Raw genomic sequence first — 26,573 nt, forward strand, 5'->3', positions numbered from 1 at the left:
GGTACCCCACTAGTATCTTTAACCTGGTTGGAGTAGTGAATCCCTCTGAGACGTCCAGATACACAACATCCACAGTGTTAGCGCATTACCCGGCTCCGCTCTGGAATCCACCTTCTTATTACAGAATATATAAAATCTTGCCTGATTACTGAGTCAAATTTTTTTTAATTATTATTTATAGCTTGTCCTGCAAAACGCTCTCAGACCAAGTTACCTGTAACCCGAGGTTATAATGAAATCCTCTGTCCAGGTGTGTATGGGGGTTATTATTAGGGGTTCATATTATTTTTAGTGGCTGTTTTTGTGGCCCCGCTGCTGCCGCCGCCGTCCGTTTCCAACACTGACAAATACTATAGTCATCTTCGCTTCCTCTATTTAGAAATCTAATGTTCACTTTCTAAAGAAGGATTTCCTGCAGAGATTATCAAGTCTATTCATCACATTCTCCTGTCTATAACATTGAGGTTAAACAACTATTTATCCAGGTCTTGTGGCTGTAGAGTTCCTGCCGAGCGGCCGCTAATGTGTTATATCGTATGGTATAGATACGGGACCTGGAAAGCACAATGCACATAGACAGATATACAAGAGTCTTACACAACGTACACAGACATATATATATATATATATATATATATATATATATATACAGTATATCTATCTATATACAGGAATCTTACACAACATACATAAACGTATATATACAGGAGTCTTACACAATGTACATATATATATATATATATATATATATATACAGGAGTCTTACACAACGTATAACTTTCACACTTTGCCCCAGTAGAAGGACGTCTGGTTTAATACCTGGAGTCATAAAACAGTTCATGTTTCATTCTCTTACTGACTATGGCTCCGTGTCATCCTCACAGCGGACTAAGGGTAATAACCCTTCACACTCATAATGACTCAGGTTGATATTTTTGACAGGTTGACATTTTTGAGCAATCACTGCCCACATGCAGACATTGTGTTATAATAGTTGTCCCTTCTGACATTATATAAGGGAACCTGGGGGGATAGACCAATATTGTTTAGCAGCCTGGCTGTTGGTCCGACCAACAATATATGAGGCTACTAGTAAAGCAGGGATGGGGAACCTTTGGTCCTTCGTTGTTGCAAAACTACAATTCCCATCATGCCTGAACAGCCAAAGCTTTAGCTGGAGGACTTAACGTAAATGTACCATCAGCCATCAGGTACGTTTGCTTTAAGTGTTGCACATGAATAGAACAGCGCCGGCATTGGGAATCAGTAGAGCCGCATCATAGAGGGGCAGGAGTTTCCTCCCACTAGGGGCGGCCAGGCCTGCCTCCAGTGCTTCAGCCCGGGCCGTTGCTTGGTAATAGACTGGTGTCGTGCACAGGGACCGCGATTCAAAAAAAGGGCCGTGGCACCAGCTTCCCTGCGTCGGGGAAGGTTTAAGGTTCCTTATCCCAGTTTTAGATGAAAGGGGTGAATGTTGTGATACATTTTTGGTGCAGACCAATCCACCCACTTGCTATGCAATGCACCAAAATAATGCACCAGTTGTGCTTAGAACCCAAAATAACGGTCTGGACAAAATGTGGTCTAAGCTTTGGCACAGCATGTAAAGAATAGCCCATGCACCAAAACAGAGAACCAACCAAAACAATGTCAGACATGGTTCCACTTATCCGCTCAGGTCCATGTAGAATTCACTCAAGACAGGAGACAATAAGAATAGGGGAAATGGGGAAGGAGGGGGGGTCATCCTATCCAGTATTATGAAAGAGCTCATAATAAGAGCACCACTGAGACCAGATTTCTCCGTCCGATCTTCCAGAGAGGCAGACAGGTACACCAATCTACGGATGTCTTGTATGTTGTTAACCAACTCCAACTATTAGTTACAGGAAGAGTTTTTTGATTGTCACTCCGCTCGCTCCCCCGATGCTGCCATCATGTCACGGCTGCGGCTCTTCTCCCTTCTGGTTTCTGGGACATTCCCCTCGCTTGGTCCATTACTACATTGAGAGGGAAAAAGATATGGAAGTTGCATCTTTCTATTAAGAAGATGAACCCGAGGTCAAGCAGATTTTTGTTGTCTCTTTTTATGAATCATCATTTATTGACCTTTTGCCTCCTGAATAAATAATAGAACAAGTTTTCGTCGAGTCTCAATCAATATAATGGTGTCATTTATTATAAAATCTTTCAGGATGAATCTACGACTAACATTTATTTCATTCCCAACATCCGCTATTAAATGTAAACAAACCAAAACCTTTACTAAACCTGCCGCCTGTGAGAAGGCTCCGTCTTCTGAAAGCCGTCCTGCTGACTAATTGATGAGTCCGTCCTTATCTGCCCATTCACACAGGAACATCAGAGAGAACGAGACGCTGCTATGGGTCTGTACTGCCAGAGATCGCAACGCAAATTACCTCTATGGGGACGGACTCCTAGAAAAAAGATACAGAAAATATATAAAAACCACTCCGGGGCCAATTACCTCCGAAATAACAACTTTTCTTCTCCTAAAATTAAAATGATCCTTCCCCGTGTCTGTATGATGATGTCTATACAAAAGCAACGTGAAATGGAAAACCAAGTAACCAAGTAATAATGCAGATGGAAAGTAGGACAGATGATGCAAGAATGAATTTGTAATAGTTCCAGCCTATTGGTAATAAAATTAGATGCTGCTGTGGGGGATATATATATATATATATATATATATATATATATATATATATATATATATATGTATATATATATATATAATATATATAGAATAAAATCTCAGACATATCTAGTCCTGGTACCTTGCTGGTTCTCCACAGCGTCCATTCTTCTCCTTCCAGGCCCCCCCGATCTTCACTCTTCTTCCGGCTTCTTGGTGCAGGTCCTGCCCCCTCAGTCAATCATTGGTCACAGCCCTATTCCATCTTGGCCAATTAATAGCAGAGTTGGCAGGAATGGAAAAACCTTCTTTTCAGGGCTAAGTAACCAAGTGGGCTGTCCTGTCAGTGATTGACAGCTTTCCTTATATGCACACTTATACACAAATAGCTGACACTCACCAAGTAGGACCGCCCACTTGACTTCTTAGCCCAGAATGAGAAGATATTTACATAAATGAACGACAAGTTATACTGGAACCTTTCCCACAAAACGATATGTCAATCTGCTCAACTCCTCCTCTTCCTCTTGAACATGAGGCCTGCAGATTGGACTGTATATACAATGTCACAGGTCTCCTTCGAGGTGTTCCTGTCACTTTAAAAACTTTTAACATGTCCTAGAGACATGTCAAAAGTTTTGATCAGTAGCTAACTTAAACCACAGCCCAACACGTCCCCTCACAGTAAAAAAAAATCCAAAAACAGCACAGCCGGCAGTAAAATAATACTAATATGCGGCTGAAATTTTGAGCGAAAATCAAACAAGAGGTGAACAGGTAAAAAAAAGTGACAGTTTTTGGCAAAAATAGGCGTTCTTCTCCACTGTGTGCGCACTGATGGTCAGTTGCTCATAGACTGCTACAGAGGTCGAGATGATGAGAAAAATTGCCGGAAGTTCAGATTTGCAGGAACCCAATGTCCGTATCCATGTTTCCCAGGTAGTCCTCGAGCTGCATCCACCTTCTCCAGGAAGCGGGATTCAAATGCTCAGAATTCCGGTTTATGTGAATCCAAACTTTCATTTAATTCGCTCATCTCTAGATTACAGCGCATTATTATTATAAGAATACGGCTGTATTTATGTCACTGTGTGTGAACATAGCCTTATACTTGATGTATCACTGAGTTTATTTAGCGAAATCTAAAATCAATGACCCGTCTATGTTTATCGTGCTGTATAGATTCCCCATAGCCCCCAGCCCTCCCCTCCCAGAATCTTCTTTTCTACCTGAAAAGCTTGATCTTCCTGATCTTTTCACCTTTTGCCCATATAACCAGTCCGCAGACATGTAAAGCATGTGCACAATTTGGATAATTAAATATATATTACCTTTCACCTACGAACCCTTATATTACCGAGCCCTTATATTACCGAGCCCTTATATTACCCAGCCCTTATATTACCGAGCCCTTATATTACCGAGCCCTTATATTACCGAGCCCTTATATTACCGAGCCCTAATATTACTGAGCCCTTATATTACCCAGCCCTTATATTACCCAGCCCTTATATTACCGAGCCCTTATATTACCGATCCCTTATATTACCCAGCCCTTATATTACCGAGCCCTTATATTACCGAGCCCTTATATTACCGAGCCCTTATATTACCGGGGCCCTTATATTACCCACCCCCTATATTACCGAGCCCTTATATTACCCAGCCCTTATATTACCGAGCCCTTATATTACCCACCCCCTATATTACCGAGCCCTTATATTACCGAGCCCTTATATTACCGAGCCCTTATATTACCGACCCCTTATATTACCGAGCCCTTATATTACCGAGCCCTTATATTACCAAGCCCTTATATTACCGACCCCTTATATTACCCAGCCCTTATATTACCCAGCCCTTATATTACCGAGCCCTTATATTACCGAGCCCTTATATTACCCAGCCCTTATATTACCGAGCCCTTATATTACCCAGCCCTTATATTACCGAGCCCTTATATTACCCACCCCCTATATTACCGAGCCCTTATATTACCGAGCCCTTATATTACCGAGCCCTTATATTACCCAGCCCTTATATTACCGAGCCCTTATATTACCCAGCCCTTATATTACCGGGGCCCTTATATTACCCAGCCCTTATATTACCGAGCCCTTATATTACCCAGCCCTTATATTACCCAGCCCTTATATTACCGAGCCCTTATATTACCCAGCCCTTATATTACCGAGCCCTTATATTACCGAGCCCTTATATTACCGAGCCCTTATATTACCCAGCCCTTATATTACCGAGCCCTTATATTACCCAGCCCTTATATTACCGGGGCCCTTATATTACCCAGCCCTTATATTACCGAGCCCTTATATTACCGAGCCCTTATATTACCGAGCCCTTATATTACCGACCCCTTATATTACCCAGCCCTTATATTACCCAGCCCTTATATTACCCAGCCCTTATATTACCGAGCCCTTATATTACCCAGCCCTTATATTACCGAGCCCTTATATTACACAGCCCTTATATTACACAGCCCTTATATTACCGAGCCCTTATATTACCCGGGCCCTTATATTACCCGGGCCCTTATATTACCGAGCCCTTATATTACCGAGCCCTTATATTACCGAGCCCTTATATTACCGAGCCCTTATATTACCCAGCCCTTATATTACCCAGCCCTTATATTACCGAGCCCTTATATTACCGATCCCTTATATTACCCAGCCCTTATATTACCGAGCCCTTATATTACCGAGCCCTCATATTACCCAGCCCTTATATTACCGAGCCCTTATATTACCGAGCCCTTATATTACCGAGCCCTTATATTACTGAGCCCTTATATTACCGAGCCCTTATATTACCCAGCCCTTATATTACCGAGCCCTTATATTACCGAGCCCTTATATTACCCAGCCCTTATATTACCGAGCCCTTATATTACCCAGCCCTTATATTACCGAGCCCTTATATTACCGAGCCCTTATATTACCCAGCCCTTATATTACCGAGCCCTTATATTACCGATCCCTTATATTACCGATCCCTTATATTACCGATCCCTTATATTACCGAGCCCTTATATTACCGGGGCCCTTATATTACCGAGCCCTTATATTACCGAGCCCTTATATTACCGACCCTCATATTACCGAGCCCTTATATTACCCGGGCCCTTATATTACCGGGGCCCTTATATTACCGAGCACTTATTTTACCGAGCCCTTATATTACCGAGCCCTTATATTACCGAGCCCTTATATTACCGAGCCCTTAAATTACTGAGCCCTTATATTACTTGGGCCCTTATATTACCCAGCCCTTATATTACCGAGCCCTTATATTACCGACCCTCATATTACCGAGCCCTTATATTACCGAGCCCTTATATTACCGAGCCCTTATATTACCGAGCCCTTATATTACCGAGCCCTTATATTACCGAGCCCTTATATTACCCAGCCCTTATATTACCGAGCCCTTATATTACCCAGCCCTTATATTACACAGCCCTTATATTACCAAGCCCTTATATTACCCAGCCCTTATATTACCGAGCCCTTATATTACCGACCCCCTATATTACCCAGCCCTTATATTACCGAGCCCTTATATTACCCAGCCCTTATATTACCCAGCCCTTATATTACCGAGCCCTTATATTACCCAGCCCTTATATTACCGAGCCCTTATATTACCCAGCCCTTATATTACCCAGCCCTTATATTACCCAGCCCTTATATTACCGAGCCCTTATATTACCCAGCCCTTATATTACCGAGCCCTTATATTACCCAGCCCTTATATTACCGATCCCTTATATTACCCAGCCCTTATATTACCGAGCCCTTATATTACCCAGCCCTTATATTACCGAGCCCTTATATTACCGAGCCCTTATATTACCCAGCCCTTATATTACCCAGCCCTTATATTACCGAGCCCTTATATTACCGAGCCCTTATATTACCCAGCCCTTATATTACCGAGCCCTTATATTACCGAGCCCTTATATTACCGAGCCCTTATATTACTGAGCCCTTATATTACCGAGCCCTTATATTACCGAGCCCTTATATTACCGAGCCCTTATATTACACAGCCCTTATATTACCGAGCCCTTATATTACCGAGCCCTTATATTACCGAGCCCTTATATTACACAGCCCTTATATTATCGACCCTCATATTACCGAGCCCTTATATTACCCGGGCCCTTATATTACCGACCTTCATATTACCGAGCCCTTATATTACCGAGCCCTTATATTACCCAGCCCTTATATTACCGAGCCCTTATATTACCCAGCCCTTATATTACCGAGCCCTTATATTACCCAGCCCTTATATTACCCAGCCCTTATATTACCCAGCCCTTATATTACCCAGCCCTTATATTACCGAGCACTTATATTACCCAGCCCTTATATTACCGAGCACTTATATTACCGAGCCCTTATATTACCGAGCCCTTATATTACCGAGCCCTTATATTACCCAGCCCTTATATTACCAAGCCCTTATATTACCCAGCCCTTATATTACCGGGGGCCTTATATTACCCAGCCCTTATATTACCCAGCCCTTATATTACCGAGCCCTTATATTACCCAGCCCTTATATTACCGAGCCCTTATATTACCGAGCCCTTATATTACCCAGCCCTTATATTACCCAGCCCTTATATTACCCAGCCCTTATATTACTGAGCCCTTATATTACTGAGCCCTTATATTACCCAGCCCTTATATTACCGAGCCCTTATATTACCGAGCCCTTATATTACCCAGCCCTTATATTACCGAGCCCTTATATTACACAGCCCTTATATTACTTGGGCCCTTATATTACCGAGCCCTTATATTACCGAGCCCTTATATTACCGACCCTCATATTACCCAGCCCTTATATTACCGGGGCCCTTATATTACCAGGGCCCTTATATTACCCAGCCCTTATATTACCGGGGCCCTTATATTACCGAGCCCTTATATTACACAGCCCTTATATTACTTGGGCCCTTATATTACCGAGCCCTTATATTACCGAGCCCTTATATTACCGACCCTCATATTACCGAGCCCTTATATTACCGGGGCCCTTATATTACCGAGCCCTTATATTACCGAGCCCTTATATTACCGATCCCTTATATTACCCAGCCCTTATATTACCCAGCCCTTATATTACCGAGCCCTTATATTACCGAGCCCTTATATTACCCAGCCCTTATATTACCCAGCCCTTATATTACCCAGCCCTTATATTACCCAGCCCTTATATTACCGAGCCCTTATATTACCAAGCCCTTATATTACCCAGCCCTTATATTACCAAGCCCTTATATTACCCAGCCCTTATATTACCCAGCCCTTATATTACCGAGCCTTATATAGTATCTTTTATGCCTAATAACCCCCCCCCCCCCCCTTTAGTTTCTCCCCTGCAGGAGCACTGTTATGGATTTGATTTCCTTCTGTAGTTCCCGGTTACATGTCGGGCTTCCTAATATAGCAAGGATATTACATGTCTATAGCTGAGGGTATAGAATACTTCAGATTTAGAATATATTTGATATAGATTATTGATTTTATTAAATACCCTAACTTCTCATTGCATAGTAAATGTGATACATAGAGATATATAGTGATACATAGAGATACATAGAGATACAAAATGATACATAGAGATACATAGTGATGCATAGTGATGCATAGAGATACATAGTGATGCCTATAGATACATAGTAATACATAGAGATACATAGTGATGCATATAGATACATAGTAATAAATAGTGATACATAGTGATACATATACCCACAATAGACAAAACTCATGATTAGCATGTTTTCTATTTTTTAAGCTTTCGCAGCAACTTTGAGTAAGATACAAGGCGAATAGCACAGACGTGTTTTGTCTGATGCAGACGCTACTTTCACAGTTATCTCTATTAACCTTCAACAATAATAATAAGATTACTTCTAAGAATTTATGGCTCAAAAGAAAAAAAAAAAAAAGAATACTCAATGGTCCTAAAGAAATGATGGAAGAAATAAGAATATTTTTGTTCAGCTACATTTAAAATCCAACATCAGAAATTAGTATATAATTTGATCAAACCATATTGCCTCATGTACCACGTGCAGGTCTCTGATACACATCCCTAACCAAAAAACATCACTGTGCCAGTCAGTGAACACAATCCCCAAAAAGCGTGCGCAAGCAGAGAAGGGGGGCCAAGGAATGGCCCTGCAACCCCATTGTCACAGGACCAAACCCCTACTCCTAAGGTACATGTCAAGTACCTCATATCTTTCCCATTCTACCTGCAGGAGCTATGGTGAGTACAAGATCATATTTTACGCTTGTGGTTTTTGAGGGCAGCCTTCTCCGCCGGTGGTGCCGGCTGGGTTTTGGGGGGGGCATTTTTGGTTTGGTCCTGTGACATTTGGGTTGCAGGGCCATTCTATGGCCTCCCTTCCCTGCTTGTGCACGCTTTGCGGAGTTGGCGGCCGCTGACCGACACAGTGTGGAGATAGTGTAGGGACCCAGGTGAACCAGGAGACCGACATGTGGTACATGGGGCAATATGGTTTGATCAAATTATATACCAACATCCTGGCGATGGTTTATAAATGTAGCCGAGTGGCATTAGTATCAGCCATAGGTGTGAGGGGCAGCAGCTCCTTTCTCTCCATGTCGTATTTTACTTTTCTCCCTTTTCTGAGCAGTTGCCACTCCTCTTTGTAAGGCCCACATGACTCAAATTAGCCGGAGACACATGTCAAGTACCTCCTATCTTTCCCATTCTACCTGCAGGAGCTATGGTGAGTGAGTACAAGATCATATTCACGCTTGTGGTGTTTGGCGGCAGCTTTCTCCGCCGGTGGTGCCTGCTGGGTTTTGGGGGGGCCCTTTGGGTTTGGTCCTGTGACATTGGGGTTGCAGTGCCATTCTATGGCCTCCCTCCCTTACTCGTGCACGCTTTAGGGGGTTGGCGGTTGCTGACCGACACAGTGTGGAGATAGTGTAGGGACCCATGTGAACCAGGAGACCGGCACGTGGTACATGGGGCAATATGGTTTGATCAAATTATATACCAACATCCTGGCGTTAGTTTTTAAATGTAGCCGAGTGGCATTAGTATCAGCCATAGGTGTGATGTGCAACAGCTCCTTTCTCTCCATGTCGTGTTTTACTTTTCTCCCTTTTCTGAGCAGTTGGCACTCCTCTTTGTAAGACCCTCATGACCCTCATGACCGACACAGTGTGGAGATAGTGTAGGGACCCATGTGAACCAGGAGACCGGCACGTGGTACAGGGGGCAATATGGTTTGATCAAATTATATACCAACATCCTGGCGTTGGTTTTTAAATGTAGCCGAGAGGCATTAGTGTCAGCCACAGGTGTGATGTGCAGCAGCTCCTTTCTCTCCATGTCATATTTATTTTAGAGTTATTTTCTCTGCCTGTAAGGACTGGGGGGGGGGGGATTCACCTGAATTTATAATAATTGTATATATAGATGGTGAATTATATAGTAATGATGATATATAGATGGTGAATTATATAGTGATGATATATAGAGAAGTTTTCTATGGGGATTTGCTGCTGCTCTGGACAGTTCCTGACATGGACATAGGTGGCAGCAGAGAGCACTGTGTAAGACTGGAGAGAATACACCACGTCCTGCAGGACATACAGCAGCTGATAAGTACTGGAAGACTGGAGAGAATACAACACTTTCTGCAGCAGCTGATAAATACTAGAAGACTGGAGATGTTTTAATAGACGTAAATTACAAATCTCTAACACTTGCTGGGACCAGTTGATTTGAAAGAAAAAATATTTGGAGTGAACTAACCCTTTAACAGCCACATGACTATCCACAATTCCCACAAACCATTGGACTCACTTCCCCTGACTCCTCTCTGGTTCTAGAGCATCCTCTTAAAGGGCCAGCATTTAAAAAAGCTCTTTTTTTTTGCCAATCGTCCCTCACCCAGGCTAGTGAAAGAGTTTTAACAGGGAAACGTTCACTCATTGTGTCTCTAGTGCTGACAGGTGGTACAAGTGGTGAGATGCGGTTTAAGACGTGACGTCTCAAGGCAGCTCAGCTATACAGCTGCTGAGGCGGGAATCCGCTCCAACCGCTGAATGGCTGAGCTGCCTTGAGACAGAACCAGGGAGGTAAGTGGCCGGCGGCCTCTATTTTTACCCCTTCCCCGGCCATACCCTAAAAATAACTCCCGCCCGGAGTACCCCTTTAAGTGAGGCGATTGGCCAGGAAAGTGAGGGAGGCAGTAACTATGTGTGTACTACTGGCAGATAGACCAGCTCTGGGTCTGCTGCCCTGAAATGGTGAGAATATATGGAAGAGACGCTCAGAGCTTATTCACAGCAGTATCATCGTCTTGTCCCTGCGCTGATGGCTGCAGATGGGATGAATACCCAATAACTTCAGGAGTTTCCTTGTTACACGATGTGAAAGCTGCGATTCATGACTCAGACTCTAATGCCGCTTATTAAAGGGCTGAACAAATCCCTAACAGCTTCTAATGGTGTCCGTACACAGCAGATAATCCGGCCGTGGATACTGTTGTTTTCCAGCAGACGGTACCAGCATCTCCAAGACTCAAACATTAACATGAGCATAAAGCAGATTACATATAAGCCGGACTGAATCTAACTGCTCTGACTACTGTATACTGCACACAAAACTATATACCAGCAGTGACTACTGTATACTACACACAAAACTATATAGCAGCAGTGACTATACTACACACAAAACTATATACCTTCAGTTACTATACTACACACAAAACTATATACCAGCAGTGACTATACTACACACAAAACAATATACCTGCAGTGATTATACTACACACAAAACTATATACCTGCAGTGACTATACTACACACATAACTATATACCTGCAGTGACTATACAACACACATAACTATATACCTGCAGTGACTATACTACACACAAAACTATATACCAGCAGTGACTATGCCGCACACATAACTATATACCTGCAGTGACTATACTACACACATAACTATATACCTGCAGTGACTATACCGCACACATAACTATATACCTGCAGTGACTATACTACACACATAACTATATACCTGCAGTGACTATACTACACACATAACTATATAGCAGCAGTGACTATACTACACACATAACTATATACCTGCAGTGACTATACTACACACATAACTATATACCTGCAGTGACTATACCGCACACATAACTATATACCTGCAGTGACTATGCCGCACACATAACTATATACCTGCAGTGACTATACTACACACATAACTATATACCTGCAGTGACTATACAACACACATAACTATATACCTGCAGTGACTATACTACACACATAACTATATACCTGCAGTGACTATGCCGCACACATAACTATATACCTGCAGTGACTATACTACACACATAACTATATACCTGCAGTGACTATACTACACACATAACTATATAGCAGCAGTGACTATACAACACACATAACTATATACCTGCAGTGACTATACTACACACATAACTATATACCTGCAGTGACTATACCGCACACATAACTATATACCTGCAGTGACTATACCGCACACATAACTATATACCTGCAGTGACTATACTACACACATAACTATATACCTGCAGTGACTATACTACACACATAACTATATACCTGCAGTGACTATACTACACACATAACTATATACCTGCAGTGACTATGCCACACACATAACTATATACCTGCAGTGACTATACCGCACACATAACTATATACCTGCAGTGACTATACTACACACATAACTATATACCTGCAGTGACTATACTACACACATAACTATATACCTGCAGTGACTATACTACACACATAACTATATACCAGCAATGACCATGGTAAACACATAACTATATACCAGCAGTGACTATACTATACACATAACTATATACCAGCAGTGACTATACTACACACATAACTATATACCAGTGTGGTGTCCCACCAGGGGTGTTGCTATTGGTTACACCCTTCGCAAAAGCCTAAACGTATTGTGGGTAGGTGGTGATGTAGTAATAAAAAAGTTTCCCCACTAGATGTCGCTATTATTGGTATATGCTCTAGTTGTTGCACGCCTGAAGTATGGAAAGGGTTATCGTTTATTTGTGTGTCACATGGATTTGTGAACCTATCAGAGTATCTTATTGTTCTGTCCTATCATCTTTTACTTTACTTCTTCTTATGCACTCTTCACCCATTCACAGCACACCTTACAGTAGCTGTAGATAGGAAATCACATGGGTACAGGAAGTGTGTGGTCTTTTGATATTGGACTTTGTAGGGGAACGACGCAAGCTAGAAAGCTTCCTACAGCGGTTCCTTTGGGCCCTGGCCCGCTGCCAGGTCCCCCAGTGTAGTCTTATTCAGGTTCCGTATGGTGAGGATGAAAGACAAGATGCACCTAACAGTTTCTCTTTAAGTAACTCTATACACCGCTATGCAGTGTTAAACCCCTCACAGGAGAGATTATCTCAACCCACACCGTGGACTAGGAGAGTCACAGTGTAGGACAGTATCAACTATAGGAAAAAAAGCTAGGAACTGATCCAGATAGAGCAAAGTTGCTAAGAGCCTAGGAACTCTATCTCGCAGCGCGGGTGGCAGCAGGAAATCTTCAGCATTCCGCTCATCCCAGGTAACATGTTCTGGGGCTTGTGTCACCCTCTAGGATGGGTCCCCCGACACTGGTAGGGCAACAGGTGGTTAATGCCGACAAGAGTCGATGCACGGACACAAGTGTTCTGTTTCAAGTATTCTTCTATTTCTACCTCATCCTCCAACATCCCGACAGAGCACAGTACTACATGGGTTGGGACTCTCACGACATCCTCCTCTCTGCTCTTCTGATCTTCTGTATCTCTCAACACGCAACCCAGTCAGCATAACTGTACTCCTCGCTATACTCCTCACACAGATCTGGATCCTGTATTGTCAAGTGTATTACCAAGTGTGTTCTCAAGTGTATCATCAAGTGTACCGTATCCTGTCAATACTGTATGCACTACTGCACACAAGTACTTTCAAAGTAAGCAAGAGATTATTTACAGTAAAGAGACTCTGATTCTTCACCCCGCACCGACACAGTATACATACACTCCTTGGGACATTTCCCCTTTCTGTGGGGGGCAGTTCCGATAGTCCAGGAGGGTCACTACACCACCCCGGCCCACTGTGACACTAACCCAAGGGACCCCTCGGTAGCCCAGAGGGTCACTGACTACAGGGGAACAAGGTGTATCCGGCCCTTGAAAAATAAAAGCAGGTGTGCCACCATGCCTGTGAGCCCAACTAGCACTGGCATCACAACACAACACTGTAGAGTCCGGTTACATCTCGGCCAACCACCACAGGAGTGGTGTCACACCTCACCATCTGGCAAGTGACCGGCCGTACCTCCACCATATAACACCTCTGGGGGTTACCACGCCAGCAGTGACTATACTGCACACATAACTATATACCTATATACCCATACATGGCGTGGTCCGGGGTGCTGAGTGGTGTTATGCAGCAGGAGGGCTTGGTGTATGGGACACTTGGGCACTTGTCACACGAGCACTGCAGTTAAAAAAGGATAGCCCAAGGTGTAGGTGTAGGTGCGGTGACAAAAATGGGACAGAGTCCAGCACTTTGCCAGGAACAACTTGTCAGACTTCAGTGTAATACAAAAAAAAACAGCAGGTGCAGGTGACTACAGGGCGTGAAGAGAAGAAGTAGGGACCTTCTTGGGGACCTTGTCCAATGTAGCAGTGTACTCCGCCGGGATTAGTGTAAAGGAGAATAGTGAAGAAGCATACTCGTACCAACGTATAGATACTTGACTATCTGACCGCCTTCAGCCCAACCAGATCAGCGAGTGCCAGGTTAGGTAGTACGAGCCCCAGGCCTTTGCTACTGGGTGTAGCAGACTTCCCGAGACCTCCAAGGAGAGCCGTGCATACTCAAGAAGATACTTCAGCTTACCGCTCTTTGTCTTACTGGGGATTAGTTACTTGCTGTGGTAACTGTCCTGAGAATAGTGGAGACAGATACCTGGTCTGCACAAGGTGTACCCAAGAGGACGGTTACCCATCCTGTGGCTTTAGCACTGCATCATAAGGACAGTCTCACCCGTAAGAAAATTGCTGAGACTTGTAGTACCTCACTGTTCCTTGTGTACTTATTCTTTCTTAGGTTTATTTTTATAAAATAAATAAAAAAATGTATCCCTCAGTATCCCTGCCCCACCTTCCCTAAATCCCTGATCCCCACCCCCCTCTATATCCCTGACCCCCACCCCCTCTGTATCCCTGACCCCTTCCCCCTCTGTATCCCTGACCCCTTCCCCCCCGTATCCCTGTCCCCCCCTGTATCCCTTCCCCCCTGTAACCCTTCCCCTCCCCCTGTATCCCTGCCCCCTCCCCCCCTGTATCCCTTCCCCTCCCCCCTCTGTATCCCTTCCCCTCTCCCCTCTGTATCCCTTCCCCTCCCCTCTCTGTATCCCTTCCCCTCCCCCTCTGTATCCCTTCCCCTCCCCTCTCTGTATCCCTGCCCCCTCCCCCCCTGTATCCCTTCCCCTCTGTATCCCTTCCCCTCCCCTCTCTGTATCCCTGCCCCCTCCCCCCCTGTATCCCTTCCCCTCCCCCTCTGTATCCCTGCCCCCTCCCCCCCTGTATCCCTTCCCCTCCCCCCTCTGTATCCCTTCCCCTCCCCCCTCTGTATCCCTGCCCCCTCCCCCCTGTATCCCTTCCCCTCCCCCCTCTGTATCCCTTCCCCTCCCCCCTCTGTATCCCTTCCCCTCCCCTCTCTGTATCCCTGCCCCCTCCCCCCCTGTATCCCTGCCCCCTCCCCCCCTGTATCCCTTCCCCTCCCCCCTCTGTATCCCTGCCCCCTCCCCCCCTGTATCCCTTCCCCTCCCCCCTCTGTATCCCTGCCCCCTCCCCCCTCTGTATCCCTTCCCCTCCCCCCTCTGTATCCCTTCCCCTCCCCCCTCTGTATCCCTTCCCCTCCCCTCTCTGTATCCCTGCCCCCTCCCCTTCTGTATCCCTTCCCCTCTGTATCCCTTCCCCTCCCCTCTCTGTATCCCTGCCCCCTCCCCCCCTGTATCCCTTCCCCTCCCCCCTCTGTATCCCTTCCCCTCCCCCTCTGTATCCCTGCCCCCTCCCCCCCTGTATCCCTTCCCCTCCCCCCTCTGTATCCCTTCCCCTCCCCCCTCTGTATCCCTTCCCCTCCCCCCTCTGTATTCCTTCCCCTCCCCCCTCTGTATCCCTGCCCCCTCCCCCCTCAGTTATCCATTACATGGTGGCGACTAATGAGGCCTCGCTCTTATCTCTTCTATCTATGCTTTCTATCAGGTTTTATAGCTCGCCATGTACCTGGTTTATCTTGCGGCTTCTATCACACAATCAGGTTGTAAAGTTTGTGCAACAATTTCATAAAAATGAGAGTTTGTTTCTTTTGTTAGATAAGTAACCGACATGTACAAACATATAATGTGATGTATAATGTAATGTATGACGTAATGTAATATATGATGAAATGTAAATGTAAGATATAATGTATGATGTAATGTAATGTATGATGTAATGTAAATGTATAATGTATTGCATATTGTAACTGTATGATGTAATGTAACTATGATGTAACTGTATGATGTAATATAAATGTATGATATAATGCAGGGCCGCTTTAACCATGGTGCACATGCACCGGGCCCACTGGTTAAAGGGGCCCCCCGAGCAGGCCGGCCGTTGCTATGTGCGACCAATGCGGTCACACAGGGCTCTGGCCACCAGCCTGTCAGGGGGGAGCGCCATGGATGGGTAATCTACTTACCCCTTCATGGCGCCCCCTGCAGGGCCCCCCCTGTCCGCCCCCGCCCGCCCGCTGCTGCTGCGGCGCTTCTGCGCCATTGGCTCCCTCCCTGTCAGTCACTCTTGTGGCCGCACTTCCTGCAGTCACAAGAGGCCGCACTCTCCCTCTAGCGCCCGACGTCACTGGAGCGTCGGCGTGAGGGTAAGGGGAGTGCAGCCTGTTGTGACTGCAGGAAGTGCGGCCTCAAGAGGGAAGAGAAGAGGAACGCGTGGACCTAGGTAAGTAAGTGTTTGTTTTTCAATATTATATGGGAGGGGGAGCGCATATGCTATTGGGGAGCACAGGGGGCTATATACTATGGGGGGGGCGGCTATATACTATGGGGGAGCACAGGGGAGCTATAAACTATGGGAGGGGCGGCTATATACTATGGGGGAGCACAGGGGAGCTATAAACTATGGGAGGGGCGGCTATATACTATGGGGGAGCACAGGGGAGCTATATACTATGGGGGAGCACAGGGGAGCTATATACTATGGGGGAGCACAGGGGGCTATATACTATGGGGGAGCACAGGGGGCTATATACTATGGGGGAGCACAGGGGAGCTATATACTATGGGGGGGCGGCTATATAGTATTGGGGAGCACAGGGAAGCTATATACTATGGGGGGGTTATATACTATTGGGAAGCACAGGGGAGCTATGTACTATGGGGGGGTGGCTATATACTATGGGGGAGCACAGGGGAGCTATGTACTATGGGGGGCGGCTATATACTATGGGGGAGCACAGGGGAGCTATATACTATTGGGGAGCACAGGGGAGCTATGTACTATGGGGGGGCGGCTATATACTATGGGGGAGCACAGGGGAGCTATGTACTATGGGGGGGCGGCTATATACTATGGGGAGCACAGGGGAGCTATGTACTATGGGGGGGCGGCTATATACTATGGGGGAGCACAGGGGAGCTATATACTATTGGGGAGCACAGGGGAGCTATGTACTATGGGGGGGCGGCTATATACTATGGGGGAGCACAGGGGAGCTATGTACTATGGGGGGGCGGCTATATACTATGGGGGAGCACAGGGGAGCTATATACTATGGGGGAGCACAGGGGAGCTATATACTATGGGGAGCACAGGGGAGCTATATACTATGGGGGAGCACAGGGGCTATTTACTATGGGAGAGCACAGGGGGCTTTATACTATGGGGGAGCACAGGGGAGCTATATACTATGGGGGAGCACAGGGGGGCTATATACTATAGGGGAGCACAGGGGAGCTATATACTATTGGGGAGCACAGGGGAGCTATATACTATTGGGGAGCACAGGGGAGCTATATACTATGGGGTAGCACAGGGGGGCTATATACTATTGTGGGAGAGCACAGGGGGGCTATATACTATTGTGGGAGAGCACAGGGGGGCTATATACTATTGTGGGAGAGCACAGGGGGGCTATATACTATTGGAGAGCACAGGGGGGCTATATACTATTGGGGAGAGCACATGGGGGGCTATATACTATTGGGGGAGAGCACAGGGGGGCTATATACTAATGGGGGAACGCACAGGAGGGCTGTATATAACTGGAGGAGCACATGAGGGTCTATATACTACAGGGACACCTTAAAACTATGGAGGCACAGAGGGGTGTAACTATGTAGGGGTACAGAGGGGTGTAACTACTGTATAGGGGTACAAGGGACCTAACTACTGTATGTGTTGGAGCCTAAAATATTTCTCTGGCAGATTCTGGAGAGAAGATTCACAGCCAGGAGAAGACTTCAAGGTGACCCAGGCTGGATGGAGAGAAAAAGAAAAGGTGACAGACTCTGATCGGAGAAGACGCCCCCGGTGAGTCACTGGATGTAACTGCACTCTGTTATAGGGTTGTAGTGTTAGGGGTCATGATGTGGCGGTATTATGTAATGGTATCATTGGTGATATCTTTCTGTTTTGTTTAGTGCAGTTTTTATGTAATATGTAATCACTGTATGGTGGAAATAGTGTTATAAGGTAACTACTGTATGTATTGAGGCTCTTGATACAGTGTGGGGGCAAATTCAGTACATTATACAATGTGCCAAAAGGGAAGGGGGGGGGCACTCTTGAGGGCTGTGCACTGGGCCCACCAATGTATTAAAACGGCCCTGATATAATGTAAATGTATAATGTAATGTATGATGTAATGTAAATGTATGATATAATGTATGATGTAATGTAACTGTATGATGACATGTGTTGTGTATGTTATAGGACGGCCAGGTACAGCTGCTCACTCTGTATGTGCCGCTCTGGGTTTTCCTTATATGCTTTTTAAACTCAATTGTTTTATGGACTGATCTGATAATAAAGTTTATGGTGATTACACAGATCTGAAAAAGAGAAACATATAAGTCACCTTTCATCTCCATGTATAATTGCCTTTCCCAGCCAAAGTGGACTGGGTGACCCCTCACTGAATATTACACCAGGACACCATCACCTGAATATTACACCCGGACACCATCACCTGACTATTACACCCGGACACCATCACCTGAATATTACACCCGGACACCATCACCTGACTATTACACCCGGACACCATCACCTGAATATTACACCCGGACACCATCACCTGAATATTACACCAGGACACCATCACCTGAATATTACACCCGGACACCATCACCTGAATATTACACCCGGACATCATCACCTGAATATTACACCAGGACACCATCACCTGAATATTACACCCGGACATCACCTGAATATTACACCCGGACATCATCACCTGAATATTACACCAGGACACCATCACCTGAATATTACACCCGGACTCCATCACCTGAATATTACACCCGGACACCATCACCTGAATATTACACCCGGACATCATCACCTGAATATTACACCAGGACACCATCACCTGAATATTACACCCGGACTCCATCACCTGAATATTACACCCGGACACCATCACCTGAATATTACACCCGGACATCATCACCTGAATATTACACCCGGACATCATCACCTGAATATTACACATCATCACCTGAATATTACACCCGGACACCATCACCTGAATATTACACCCGGACACCATCACCTGAATATTACACCCGGACATCATCACCTGAATATTACACCAGGACACCATCACCTGAATATTACACCCGGACATCACCTGAATATTACACCCGGACATCATCACCTGAATATTACACCAGGACACCATCACCTGAATATTACACCAGGACATCATCACCTGAATATTACACCCGGACATCATCACCTGAATATTACACCAGGACACCATCACTTGAATATTACACCCGGACATCATCACCTGAATATTACACCCGGACCTCACCTGAATATTACACCCGGACATCACCTGAATATTACACCCGGACATCATCACCTGAATATTACACCCGGACATCATCATCTGAATATTACACCCGGACACCATCACCTGAATATTACACCCGGACACCATCACCTGAATATTACACCCATACATCACCTGAATATTACACCCGGACATCATCATCTGAATATTACACCCGGACATCACCTGAATATTACACATTATCACCTGAATATTACACCCGGACATCATCATCTGAATATTACACCCGGACACCATCACCTGAATATTACACCCGGACATCATCTGAATATTACACCCGGACATCATCATCTGACTATTACACCCGGACACCATCAACTGAATATTACACCTGGACATCACCTGAATATTACACCCGGACATCATCATCTGAATATTAAACCCGGACACCATCACCTAAATATTAAACCCGGACATCATCACCTGAAAATTACACCAGGACACCATCACCTGAATATTACACCTAGACATCATCACCTGAATATTACACCAGGACACCATCACCTAAATATTACACCAGGACACCATCACCTGAATATTACAACCGGACATCACATCATCACCTGAATATTACACCAGGACATCATCACCTGAATATTACACCAGGACATCACCTGAATATTACACCAGGACACCATCACCTGAATATTACACCAGGACATCATCACCTGACTATTACACCCGGATACCATCACCTGAATATTACACCCGGACACCATCACCTGACTATTACACCAGGACATCATCACCTGAATATTACACCAGGACACCATCACCTGAATATTACACCGGGACATCAACTGATATTACACCAGGACACCATCACCAGAATATTACACCAGGACACCATCACCTGACTATTACACCAGGACTTCATAACCTGAAAATTACATCAGGACACCATCACCTGAATATTACAACCGGACATCACATCATCACCTGAATATTACACCAGGACATAATCACCTGAATATTACACCAGGACATAATCACCTGAATATTACACCAGGACATCACCTGAATATTACACCAGGACACCATCACCTGAATATTACACCAGGACATCATCACCTGACTATTACACCCGGACACCATCACCTGAATATTACACCCGGACACCATCACCTGACTATTACACCAGGACATCATCACCTGAATATTACACCAGGACACCATCACCTGAATATTACACCGGGACATCACCTGAATATTACACCAGGACACCATCACCTGAATATTACACCAGGACACCATCACCTGAATATTACAACCGGACATCACATCATCACCTGAATATTACACCAGGACATAATCACCTGAATATTACACCAGGACACCATCACCTGAATATTACACCAGGACACCATCACCTGAATATTACACCAGGACACCATCACCTGAATATTACACCAGGACTTCATAACCTGAAGATTACATCAGGACACCATCACCTGAATATTACAACCGGACATCACATCATCACCTGAATATTACACCAGGACATAATCACCTGAATATTACACCAGGACATCACCTGAATATTACACCAGGACACCATCACCTGAATATTACACCAGTACATCATCACCTGACTATTACACCCGGACACCATCACCTGAATATTACACCCGGACACTATCACCTGACTATTACACCAGGACATCATCACCTGAATATTACACCAGGACACCATCACCTGAATATTACACCGGGACATCACCTGAATATTACACCCGGACACCATCACCTGAATATTACACCAGGACTTCATAACCTGAAGATTACATCAGGACACCATCACCTGAATATTACAACCGGACATCACATCATCACCTGAATATTACACCAGGACATAATCACCTGAATATTACACCAGGACATCACCTGAATATTACACCAGGACACCATCACCAGAATATTACACCAGGACATCATCACCTGACTATTACACCCGGACACCATCACCTGAATATTACACCCGGACACTATCACCTGACTATTACACCAGGACATCATCACCTGAATATTACACCAGGACACCATCACCTGAATATTACACCGGGACATCACCTGAATATTACACCAGGACACCATCACCTGAATATTACACCCGGACACCATCACCTGACTATTACACCAGGACATCATCACCTGAATATTGCACCAGGACACCATCACCTGAATATTACACCAGGACACCATCACCTGAATATTACACCAGGACACCATCACCTGAATATTACACCAGGACATCATCACCTGAATATTACACCAGGACACCATCAACTGACTATTACAACCGGACACCATCACCTGAATATTACACCAGGACACCATCACCTGAATATTACACCAGGACACCATCACCTGAATATTACACCCAGACACCATCACCTGACTATTACACCAGGACATCATCATCTGAATATTACACCAGGACATCACCTGAATATTACACCCGGACATCATCACCTGACTATTACACCCGGACACCATCACCTGAATATTACACCCGGACACTATCACCTGACTATTACACCAGGACATCATCACCTGAATATTACACCAGGACATCATCACCTGAATATTACACCAGGACACCATCACCTGAATATTACACCGGGACATCACCTGAATATTACACCAGGACACCATCACCTGAATATTACACCCGGACACCATCACCTGACTATTACACCAGGACATCATCACCTGAATATTACACCAGGACACCATCACCTGAATATTACACCAGGACACCATCACCTGAATATTACACCAGGACACCATCACCTGAATATTACACCAGGACATCATCACCTGAATATTACACCAGGACACCATCAACTGACTATTACAACCGCACACCATCACCTGAATATTACACCCGGACACCATCACCTGAATATTACACCCGGACACTATCACCTGACTATTACACCAGGACATCATCACCTGAATATTACACCAGGACACCATCACCTGAATATTACACCGGGACATCACCTGAATATTACACCAGGACACCATCACCTGAATATTACACCCGGACACCATCACCTGACTATTACACCAGGACATCATCACCTGAATATTGCACCAGGACACCATCACCTGAATATTACACCAGGACACCATCACCTGAATATTACACCAGGACAACATCACCTGAATATTACACCAGGACATCATCACCTGAATATTACACCAGGACACCATCAACTGACTATTACAACCGGACACCATCACCTGAATATTACACCAGGACACCATCACCTGAATATTACACCCGGACATCATCACCTGAATATTACACCAGGACATAATCACCTGAATATTACACCAGGACACCATCACCTGAATATTACACCCGGACTCCATCACCTGAATATTACACCCGGACACCATCACCTGAATATTACACCCGGACATCATCACCTGAATATTACACCCGGACATCATCACCTGAATATTACACATCATCACCTGAATATTACAACCGGACATCACATCATCACCTGAATATTACACCAGGACATAATCACCTGAATATTACACCAGGACATCACCTGAATATTACACCAGGACACCATCACCTGAATATTACACCAGTACATCATCACCTGACTATTACACCCGGACACCATCACCTGAATATTACACCCGGACACTATCACCTGACTATTACACCAGGACATCATCACCTGAATATTACACCAGGACACCATCACCTGAATATTACACCGGGACATCACCTGAATATTACACCCGGACACCATCACCTGAATATTACACCAGGACTTCATAACCTGAAGATTACATCAGGACACCATCACCTGAATATTACAACCGGACATCACATCATCACCTGAATATTACACCAGGACATAATCACCTGAATATTACACCAGGACATCACCTGAATATTACACCAGGACACCATCACCTGAATATTACACCAGGACATCATCACCTGAATATTACACCCGGACACCATCACCTGAATATTACACCCGGACACTATCACCTGACTATTACACCAGGACATCATCACCTGAATATTACACCAGGACACCATCACCTGAATATTACACCGGGACATCACCTGAATATTACACCAGGACACCATCACCTGAATATTACACCCGGACACCATCACCTGACTATTACACCAGGACATCATCACCTGAATATTGCACCAGGACACCATCACCTGAATATTACACCAGGACACCATCACCTGAATATTACACCAGGACACCATCACCTGAATATTACACCAGGACATCATCACCTGAATATTACACCAGGACACCATCAACTGACTATTACAACCGGACACCATCACCTGAATATTACACCAGGACACCATCACCTGAATATTACACCAGGACACCATCACCTGAATATTACACCCAGACACCATCACCTGACTATTACACCAGGACATCATCATCTGAATATTACACCAGGACATCACCTGAATATTACACCCGGACATCATCACCTGACTATTACACCCGGACACCATCACCTGAATATTACACCCGGACACTATCACCTGACTATTACACCAGGACATCATCACCTGAATATTACACCAGGACATCATCACCTGAATATTACACCAGGACACCATCACCTGAATATTACACCGGGACATCACCTGAATATTACACCAGGACACCATCACCTGAATATTACACCCGGACACCATCACCTGACTGTTACACCAGGACATCATCACCTGAATATTGCACCAGGACACCATCACCTGAATATTACACCAGGACACCATCACCTGAATATTACACCAGGACACCATCACCTGAATATTACACCAGGACATCATCACCTGAATATTACACCAGGACACCATCAACTGACTATTACAACCGCACACCATCACCTGAATATTACACCCGGACACCATCACCTGAATATTACACCCGGACATCATCATCTGAATATTACACCCGGACATCATCATCTGACTATTACACCCGGACACCATCAACTGAATATTACACCTGGACATCACCTGAATATTACACCCGGACATCATCATCTGAATATTAAACCCGGACACCATCACCAAAATATTAAACCCGAACATCATCACCTGAAAATTACACCAGGACACCATCACCTGAATATTACACCTAGACATCATCACCTGAATATTACACCAGGACACCATCACCTAAATATTACACCAGGACACCATCACCTGAATATTACAACCGGACATCACATCATCACCTGAATATTACACCAGGACATCATCACCTGAATATTACACCAGGACATCACCTGAATATTACACCAGGACACCATCACCTGAATATTACACCAGGACATCATCACCTGACTATTACACCCGGACACCATCACCTGAATATTACACCCGGACACCATCACCTGACTATTACACCAGGACATCATCACCTGAATATTACACCAGGACACCATCACCTGAATATTACACCGGGACATCACCTGAATATTACACCAGGACACCATCACCTGAATATTACACCAGGACACCATCACCTGACTATTACACCAGGACTTCATAACCTGAAGATTACATCAGGACACCATCACCTGAATATTACAACCGGACATCACATCATCACCTGAATATTACATCAGGACATAATCACCTGAATATTACACCAGGACATAATCACCTGAATATTACACCAGGACATCACCTGAATATTACACCAGGACACCATCACCTGAATATTACACCAGGATATCATCACCTGACTATTACACCGGGACACCATCACCTGAATATTACACCCGGACACCATCACCTGACTATTACACCAGGACATCATCACCTGAATATTACACCAGGACACCATCACCTGAATATTTCACCGGGACATCACCTGAATATTACACCAGGACACCATCACCTGAATATTACACCCGGACACCATCACCTGACTATTACACCAGGACATCATCACCTGAATATTGCACCAGGACACCATCACCTGAATATTACACCAGGACACCATCACCTGAATATTACACCAGGACACCATCACCTGAATATTACACCAGGACATCATCACCTGAATATTACACCAGGACACCATCAACTGACTATTACAACCGCACACCATCACCTGAATATTACACCCGGACACCATCACCTGAATATTACACCCGGACACTATCACCTGACTATTACACCAGGACATCATCACCTGAATATTACACCAGGAGACCATCACCTGAATATTACACCGGGACATCACCTGAATATTACACCAGGACACCATCACCTGAATATTACACCCGGACACCATCACCTGACTATTACACCAGGACATCATCACCTGAATATTACACCAGGACACCATCACCTGAATATTACACCAGGACACCATCACCTGAATATTACACCAGGACACCATCACCTGAATATTACACCAGGACATCATCACCTGAATATTACACCAGGACACCATCAACTGACTATTACAACCGGACACCATCACCTGAATATTACACCAGGACACCATCACCTGAATATTACACCCGGACATCATCACCTGAATATTACACCAGGACATAATCACCTGAATATTACACCAGGACACCATCACCTGAATA

The 26,573-nt window shown here is 44.9% G+C and overlaps 1 protein-coding gene across 1 annotated transcript in view; it reads right to left on the reverse strand.

Annotated features, from left to right (window-relative positions):
- The window catches only part of AIFM3 (AIF family member 3), an 87,828-nt gene extending 85,400 nt beyond the window's left edge, over window positions 1-2,428 (reverse strand). The window contains exon 1 of the mRNA XM_069960712.1: window positions 2,261-2,428. The gene's annotated coding sequence lies outside the window, so the exon portion shown is untranslated. The remainder of the gene's footprint in view (window positions 1-2,260) is intronic.
- Window positions 2,429-26,573: the final 24,145 nt, after the last annotated feature.

This window comes from Dendropsophus ebraccatus, chromosome 3, assembly GCF_027789765.1.
Source record: "Dendropsophus ebraccatus isolate aDenEbr1 chromosome 3, aDenEbr1.pat, whole genome shotgun sequence".
Classification (NCBI taxonomy): Eukaryota; Metazoa; Chordata; class Amphibia; order Anura; family Hylidae; genus Dendropsophus; species Dendropsophus ebraccatus.